We start from the raw sequence: 8275 nt of genomic DNA on the forward strand, positions 1-8275 counted from the left end.
TCTCTCTCTCTCTGTTTCTCTCAGATCTGCCCCCGTCTCTCTCTCTATCCTGGTCTCTGGTGCTAGAGCGTCTGTCTCTCTCTCTCTGTTTCTCTCAGATCTGCCCCCGTCTCTCTCTCTATCCTGGTCTCTGGTGCTAGAGCGTCTGTCTCTCTCTCTGTTTCTCTCAGATCTGCCCCCGTCTCTCTCTCTATCCTGGTCTCTGGTGCTAGAGCGTTTGTATTCTGCGGTCCACCGATGGCAAGGGGGGCTGGAGTTGGAGCTATCTGACAACAAGGAAATACTGTGACATTTGCTTGAGCATGCTCACTCCTCTTTATCTTTCCCTTTCTCCTCTTCCTCTTTCTGTTTATCTTTCTCGCTCTCCTCTTTCTCCTTCTTGCTCTCCTTCTCCTTCTCAACCTCCCACACGCTTTCTTTCTTGCCCTCCTTCTTCTCCTGGTCTCTCTTCTTCCCATACAATCTCTCCTGGGTCCTGTCGTTCAGTCGGCCCCACCCCTCAACCCCCAGATCCAGCCCAATTGTCTGCAGCAGGCTCTGGATCCGTTCGTACTTCTGCTCATCCTCAGGCCTCATTTTCCTCCACCTGTGGAGACTTATGCCTCCCTTTCCTCTTCTCCTCAACAGGTGGAGACTTTGGCTTTTTGTTTTTTGGGCTATCCTTAGCCTGGATGAAGCCCAAACTCAGTCTATGTTGCCCAATCTCTCCTTCTCCACTTTGTAAGAGACTGTGGTCTTGTGGCAGAACGCTACCTGCTGGGACCACTTTACGCAACAGACTCCCAAGCGGATTGGGCTGAACCCCGAGTAGGGTGGGCTGACCCCAGAGTATATTGAGCCAACATAGCGGGAGCTCATCAAACCGGGAGCGCCTTTTGCGAGAGGGCACCTTCCTCTCACTCTTAGAGGTGGTCTCGGGCTGGCCATCAAGTGGAGACGGCTGACCATGTGGCAGCTCCTCTCCCACAGAGGGTAAATCCTTGAAATTGTTGACAATCTTTGAGAGCCTGTCGATGTCCCCCCCTTTGTTGAGGACATTGAGGATGTACTGGAAGCCCTTGGCTGCTTTGTCCTGAACAATTGGATAAGGGACCAAACATGAGGAAACATCAACAAATAACCAACCACTGCAACAGCTATATACATTTGAAATGTGTATGCTGGTCCGCTTCCTTAAGAGTGAGGTGACTCTCAAAACACAATTGATCCCAGATATGCTACATAGTACATACCTCCTTATTCACCGTGGGATTGCGTCGCTGCTCCAATAAAGCCACTTTGAGTTTCAGAGGATGCTCCTCTTCATGTACGTACAGGATAAGGTTGTCCTTCACTATGCTGTCTTTGCGCAGGATGGACTCGTTCATCCGTTCCACAAAGCTTTTGACCACTTTGGGAGAATGGAGAACAAGCTTGGGAGGGACCTGCTGGTCAGCAGCCTCCTGGAGTAAATTGAGGAAAATATTGAAAGTACCAATACCACCAGTATCAGAAAATTAAACAAACAATTCTGACCAAAAAGAAAAACATTTGATTGTGAAACCATTCAATTTTGAGATGGGGTGAAATCCAAAGTTGTGCTATATATTCATTGGCTATGTCATAGATAATTTGTAAATGATAACTATTGATACATTACTAGCCCTAACACATAATCTGCAAAAATGACAAGTTAATTAGTTGGTCATGGTGATTTCAGAACCAAAAAACATTGTCCCCCATAATCTGACAGGGGGGTGGTAGATGCCAAGTCTCCCTTATGGCCAGATCAGGTGCCTACATAGTACACACCATAGACATACAGTGCCGTCGGAAAGTATTCAGACCCCTTGACTTTTTCCAAATTTTGTTACATTACAGCCTTATTCTAAACTGGATTTTTAAACGTTATCCTCAGCAATCTATACACAATACCCCATAAAAATCTGAAATACCTTATTTACATACAGTTGAAGTCAGAAGTTTACATACACTTAGTTTGGAGTCATTAAAACTCCTTTTTCAACCACTCCACAAATTTCTTGTAAACAAACTATAGTTTTGGCAAGTTGGTTAGGACATCTACTTTGTGCATGACACAAGTCATTTTTCCAACAATTGTTTACAGACATATTATTTCACTTATAATTCACTGTACCACAATTCCAGTGGGTCAGAAGTTTACATACACCAAGTTGACTGTGCCTTTAAACAGCTTGGAAAATTCCAGAAAATTATGTTGTGGCTTTAGAAGCTTCTGATAGGCTAATTGACATCATTTGAGTCAATTGGAGGTGTACCTGTGGATGTATTTCAAAGCCTACCTTCAAACTCATTGCCTCTTTGTTTGAGAAAATCAATCCCAGAACAACAGCAAAGGACCTTGTGAAGATGCTGGAGGAAACAGATACTTTTGTACTTATATCCACAGTAAAACGAGTACTAGACCGACATAACCTGAAAGGCCACTCAGCAAGGAAGAAGCCACTGCTCCAAAACAGCCATAAAAAAAGCCAGACTACGGTTTGCAACTGCACATGGGGACAAAGATCATACTTTTTGGAGAAATGTCCTCTGATCTGCTGAAACAAAAATAGAACTGTTTGGCCATAATGACCATTGTTATGTTTGGGAAAAAAAGGGGGATGCTTGCAAGCCGAAGAACACCATCCCAACCGTGAAGCACGGGGGTGGCAGCATCATGTTGTGGGGGTGGTTTACTGCAGCAGGGACTGGTGCACTTCACAAAATAGATAGCATCATGAGGTAGGAAAATTATGTGGATATATTTAAGCAACATCTCAAGACATCAGTCAGGAAGTTAAAGCTACTTCTTATGGATAGGTGGGACGGTAGCGTCTCACCTGGCCAACATCCGGTGAAATGGCAGAGAGCCAAATTCAAATTACTATAAATATTAAACTTTCATGAAATCACAAGTGCAATACATCAAAATAAAGCTTAACTTGTTGTTAATCCAGCCAAGGTGTCAGATTTCAAGAAGGCTTTATGGCGAAAGCAAACCATGCGATTATCTGACAACGTCCAGCACACAAATGCATAACAAATCATTTTCAACAAGGGAGTCATAAATAGCAATATAATATATGCCTTACCTTTGAAGATCTTCCTGTGTTGGCACTCCAAAATGTCCCAGTTACATTACAAATGGTCCTTTTGTTCGATAAATTCCTTCTTTATATCCATAAAAACTCAGTTTAGCTGGCGCGCTTCAGTCAATAATCCACTCGGTTTCCCTCTTTCAAAATGCATACAAAATGAATCCCAAACGTTACCAATAAACTTATCCAAACAAGTCAATCAACATTTAGAATCAAACCTTAGGTACCCTTATACCCAAATAAACAATACAATTTAAGACGGAGAATCGTTATTGTCTTTACCGGAGATAAACAAAAAGAACACGCTCTCTCAGCCATGCGCTTGGAAACACTACAGCCAAAATGGGAGCCACTTAGAAAAACTACAACTTGTCCCTCATTTTTCCAAAAACCAGCCTGAAACTCTTTCTAAAGACTGCTGACATCTAGTGGAAGCCCTAGGAACTGCAATCGGGGACGAATTCGCCCTATTATAAAAGTGCCAGGCATTGAAATCAGTGGTATGCTGAATATTTCTTTTTTTTTATGGTTTGTTCTCAGGGTTTCGCTTACCATTTCAGTTTTGTTATACTCACAAACATTATTTTAACCGTTTTAGAAACTTGAGTGTTTTCTATCCGAATCTACCAATTATATGCATATCCGAGCTTCTGGGCCTGAGTAGCAGGCAGTTTACTTTGGGCACACTTTTCATCCGGACGTCAAAATACCGCCCCCTATCCGAAAGAAGTGAACTTGTTCAGAGTGAACTGCCTCCTATTCAGTCCCAGATGTAATAGATGCATTTTATTAGTAGTATTGGATAGAAAACACTCTGAAGTTTCTAAAACTGTTTGAATGATGTCTGTGAGTATAACAGAACTCATATGGCAGGCAAAAACCTGAGAGAAAATCCAAACAGGAAGTTGGAAATCTGAGGTTTGTAGTTTTTGAACTCACCTCTATCGAATACACAGTGGGATATGGGTTAATTTTCCTAAGGCTTCCACTAGATGTCAACCGTCTTAAGAACGTTGTTTCAGGCTTCTCATGTGAAGGGGGGCCGGATGGGAGCTGTTTGACTAAGGGGTCTGCCTACAGCCTCGTTCTCAGTCACACGCTTTCACTTGCGAGTTAGCTCTCGTTCCATTGCTTTTCTACAGACAATAGAATTCCCCCGGTTGGAACATTATTGAACTTTTATGATAAAAACATCCTAAAGATTGATTCTATACTTAGTTTGACAAGTTTCTTCAACCTGTAATATAACTTTTTGAACGTTTCGTCCAAATGGAGCAGATCGCGCTTTTGGATTTGTTTACCTAACGCCCTAACAAAAGAAGCTATTGGACATAAATGATGGACATTATCGAACAAAACAAGCATTTATTGTGGAACTGTGATTCCTGGGAGTGCATTATGATGATCTTCAAAGTGAATATTTATAATGCTATTTATGAATAATGTTGACTACCCAACATGGCGGATATTTCTCTGGCTGGTTTGGGCTCTGAGCGCCGTTCTCAGATTATGCTTTTTCCGTAAAGTTTTTTTGAAATCTGACACAGCGGTTGCATTAAGGAGAATTGTATCTAAAGTTCCATGCATAACACTTGAATTTTCATCCACATTTATAATGAGTATTTCTGTGAATTGATGTGGCTCTCTGCAAAATCATAGCATGTTTTTGAACTACTGAACATAACACACCAATGTAAAATGAGATTTTTGGATATAAATATGCACTTTATCGAACAAAACATACATGTATTGTGTAACATGAAGTCCTATGAGTGTCATCTGATGAAGATCATCAAAGGTTAGTGATTAATTTTATCTCTATTTGTGCTTTTTGTGACTCCTCTCTTTGGCAGGAAAAATGGCTGGGTTTGTCTGTGACTTGGTGGTGACTTAACATAATTGTTTGTGGAGCTTTCGCTGTAAAGCATTTTTGAAATCAGACACTGTGGCTGGATTAACGAGAATTTAATCTTTAAAATGGTGCCTAATACTTGTATGTTTGAGAAATTTGATTTATGAGATTTCTGTTGATTTGTATTTGGCGCCCTGCTATTTCATTGGCTGTTGGCGAGGGTTTCCGCTAGCGGAACGGGGTGCCGCTAGTGGAACCCCTGTCATAGACAGGTTAAAGCTTGGTCGCAAATGGGTCTTCCAAATGGACAATAACCCCAAGCATACTTCCAAAGTTGTGGCAAAATGGCTTAAGGACAACAAAGTCAAGGTATTGGAGTGGCCATCACAAAGCCCTGACCTCAATCCTATAGAAAATTTGGGGGCAGAACTGAAAAAGTGTGTGCGAGCAAGGGGGCCTTACAAACCTGACTCAGTTACACCAGCTCTGTCAGAAGGAATGGACTAAAATTCACCCAATTTATTGTGGGAAGCTTGTGGAAGGCTCCCCGAAAGGTTTGACCCAAGTTAAACAGTTTAAATGCAATGCTACCAAATACTAATTGAGTGTAAGTAAACTTCTGACCCAATGAAAATGTGATGAAATAAATAAAAGCTGAAATAAATTATTCTTTCTACTATTATTCTGATATTTCACATTCTTAAAATAAAGTGGTGATCCTAACTGACCTAAAACAGGGATTCTTTACTAGGATTAAATGTCAGGAATTGTGAAAACTGAGTTTAAATATTTGGCTAAGGTGTATGAAAACTTCTGACTTCAACTGTAAGTATTCAGACCCTTTGCTATGAGACTCAAAATTGTGCTCAGGTGCATCCTGTTTCCATTGATCATTCTTGAGATGTTTCTACAACTTGATTGGAGTCCAGCTGTGGTAAATTCAATTGATTGGACATGATTTGGAAAGGCACACAACTGTCTATAAAAGGTCTCACATTTGACAGTGCATGTCACAGCAAAAACCAAGCCATGAGGTTGAAGGAATTGTCTGTAGAGCTCCGACACAGGATTGTGTCATAGCACAGATCTGGGGAAGGGTACCAAAACATTTCTGCAGCACTGAAGGTCCCCAGGAATACAGTGCCCTCCATCATTCTTAAATGGAAGAAGTTTGGAACCACCAAGACTCTTCTTAGAGTTGGTTGCCAGGGCAGACTGAGCAATCGGGGGAGAAGGGCCTTGGTCAGGGAGGTGACCAAGAACCCGATGGTCACTCTGACAGAGCTCCAGAGTTCCTCTGTGGAGATGGGAGAACCTTCTAGAAGGACAAACATCTCTGCAGCACTCCACCAATCAGGCTTTTATGGCAAAGTGGCCAGACGGAAGCCACTCCTCAGTAAAAAGCCGATGACAGCCCGCTTGCAGTTTGCCAAAAGGCACCTAAAAACTCTCAGTCCACGAGAAACAAGATTATCTGGTCTGATGAAACTTAGATTGAACTGAATGCCAAGCGTCACGTCTGGAGGAAACCTGGCACCATCCCTACGGTTAAGCATGGGGGTGGCAGCATCATGCTGTGGGGACGTTTTTCAGTGGCAGGGACTGGGAGACTAGTCAGGATCGAGGGAAAGATGAACGGAGCAAAGTACAGAGAGAGCCTTGATGGAAACCTGCTCCAGAGCGCTCAGGACCTCAGACTGGGGGCGAAGGTTCACCTTCCAACAGGACAACGACCCTAAGCACATAGCCAAGACAACACAAGAGAGGCTTTGGGAAAAGTCTCTGAATGTCCTTGTGTGGCCCAGCCAGAGCCCGGACTTGAACATCTCTGGAGAGACCTGAAAATAGCTATGCAGCAACGCTCCCCATCCAACCTGACAGAGCTTGAGAGGATCTGCAGAGAAGAATGGGAGAAACTCCCCAAATACAGGCGTGCCAAGCTTGTAGAGTCATACCCAGTAAGACTCGAGGCTGTAGTCGCTGTCAAATGTGCTTCGACAAAGTACTGAGTAAAGGGTCTGAATACTTATGTAAATATATATATATATTTTTTTCAATTATAAATTAGCAAAAATGCATAAAAAACTGTTTTTGCTTGTCCTTGTGGGGTATTATGTGTAGATTGATGAGAAAAAAAAACGATGTAATATATTTTTTAATCAGACTAACAAAATGTAGAAAAAATCAAGGGGTCTGAATACTTTCCGAAGGCACTGTATATACTTTACTCACACACAGCTCAGAGAGGCCCAGCTCATGAGCTTCATCAGTAGCATATTTGAATTTAGAATGGAAAATGAACATGTCTATGCAACAAATGAGTGTATCAAACCAAATCTATTAATTCTCTAACCAAAATGAATCATTTCAAACTAAAACATATCGTTCCCGTATCATATCAGAGCCCATGTATCTAGATACCTATCGAATCAACTTGAAAGGGAAAGAAGCACATCCCTATTGTATTTATGTATATGTGGTGAAGTTGTGCTGTTGAGTTTGCGATGTAAGACAAATTTCCTGAATGGGACACACAATAAAGAATTAAGAAATAATTTGAAGATGTATGATGCTGATCAAGCCTACGTTGTCCCTGAATATTGATCTAAGGTCAGTTTAGTATTTTTTACCTTTAAATGGTTAATGGGACAGGTTTATGGGTAATTGATTCTAGATCTGCACTTGGGGGTTATTCTACTGCCTCTCCTTAGTCTATGTAATGGAACAGAACAGTGCATCCAAACATCAGGAAATAAATCTATTCATAAATACAGATGTAACAAGCACATACATTTGAGCGACATTCATTGGTCCATGCCCGCTTTCTCAAAATGCTATTCACCCTCTCTTTAAGAGTAACATCCTTTAAGAGTAACAACCTAACATTCCTTGTCCTTCGTCTTCTGTTTACGGATGGCCTTTGATTCAGGCCCAAACGTTTCCATAGCAAGAGCAGCATTTTTTTGCCGGCAATCTGTTCCTCTATGATCTCCAGCTCCATCCTCTTACAAAGGAGCTCCAGGTCCTCCCCACTGAGCTCCACGGGATCTCCATCAACGTCCCCATCTGTGTCTGGGGAGAAGGGAGCACTGCTACCCTTCAATGAGCCTTTGCTCCAGTCTCTGGATGATGGGTCCATGATGTAGCTCATAGCAGAGGAAGCACCATACTCCTTCCCACCTTCTCTAGTCCTCCTCATGCTGCAGTATTCACTGTAGGGCTCTCGGGGCATAGCCTGGCCATTGTCTCATTGCCCTGAGCTCTGTTCTCCATACTCCCTCTGGTGACTGCATGTCTCTGGTTCTCCATACTCCCTCTGGTG

Source organism: Salvelinus namaycush, chromosome 2, assembly GCF_016432855.1.
Source record: "Salvelinus namaycush isolate Seneca chromosome 2, SaNama_1.0, whole genome shotgun sequence".
NCBI classification, from domain to species: Eukaryota; Metazoa; Chordata; class Actinopteri; order Salmoniformes; family Salmonidae; genus Salvelinus; species Salvelinus namaycush.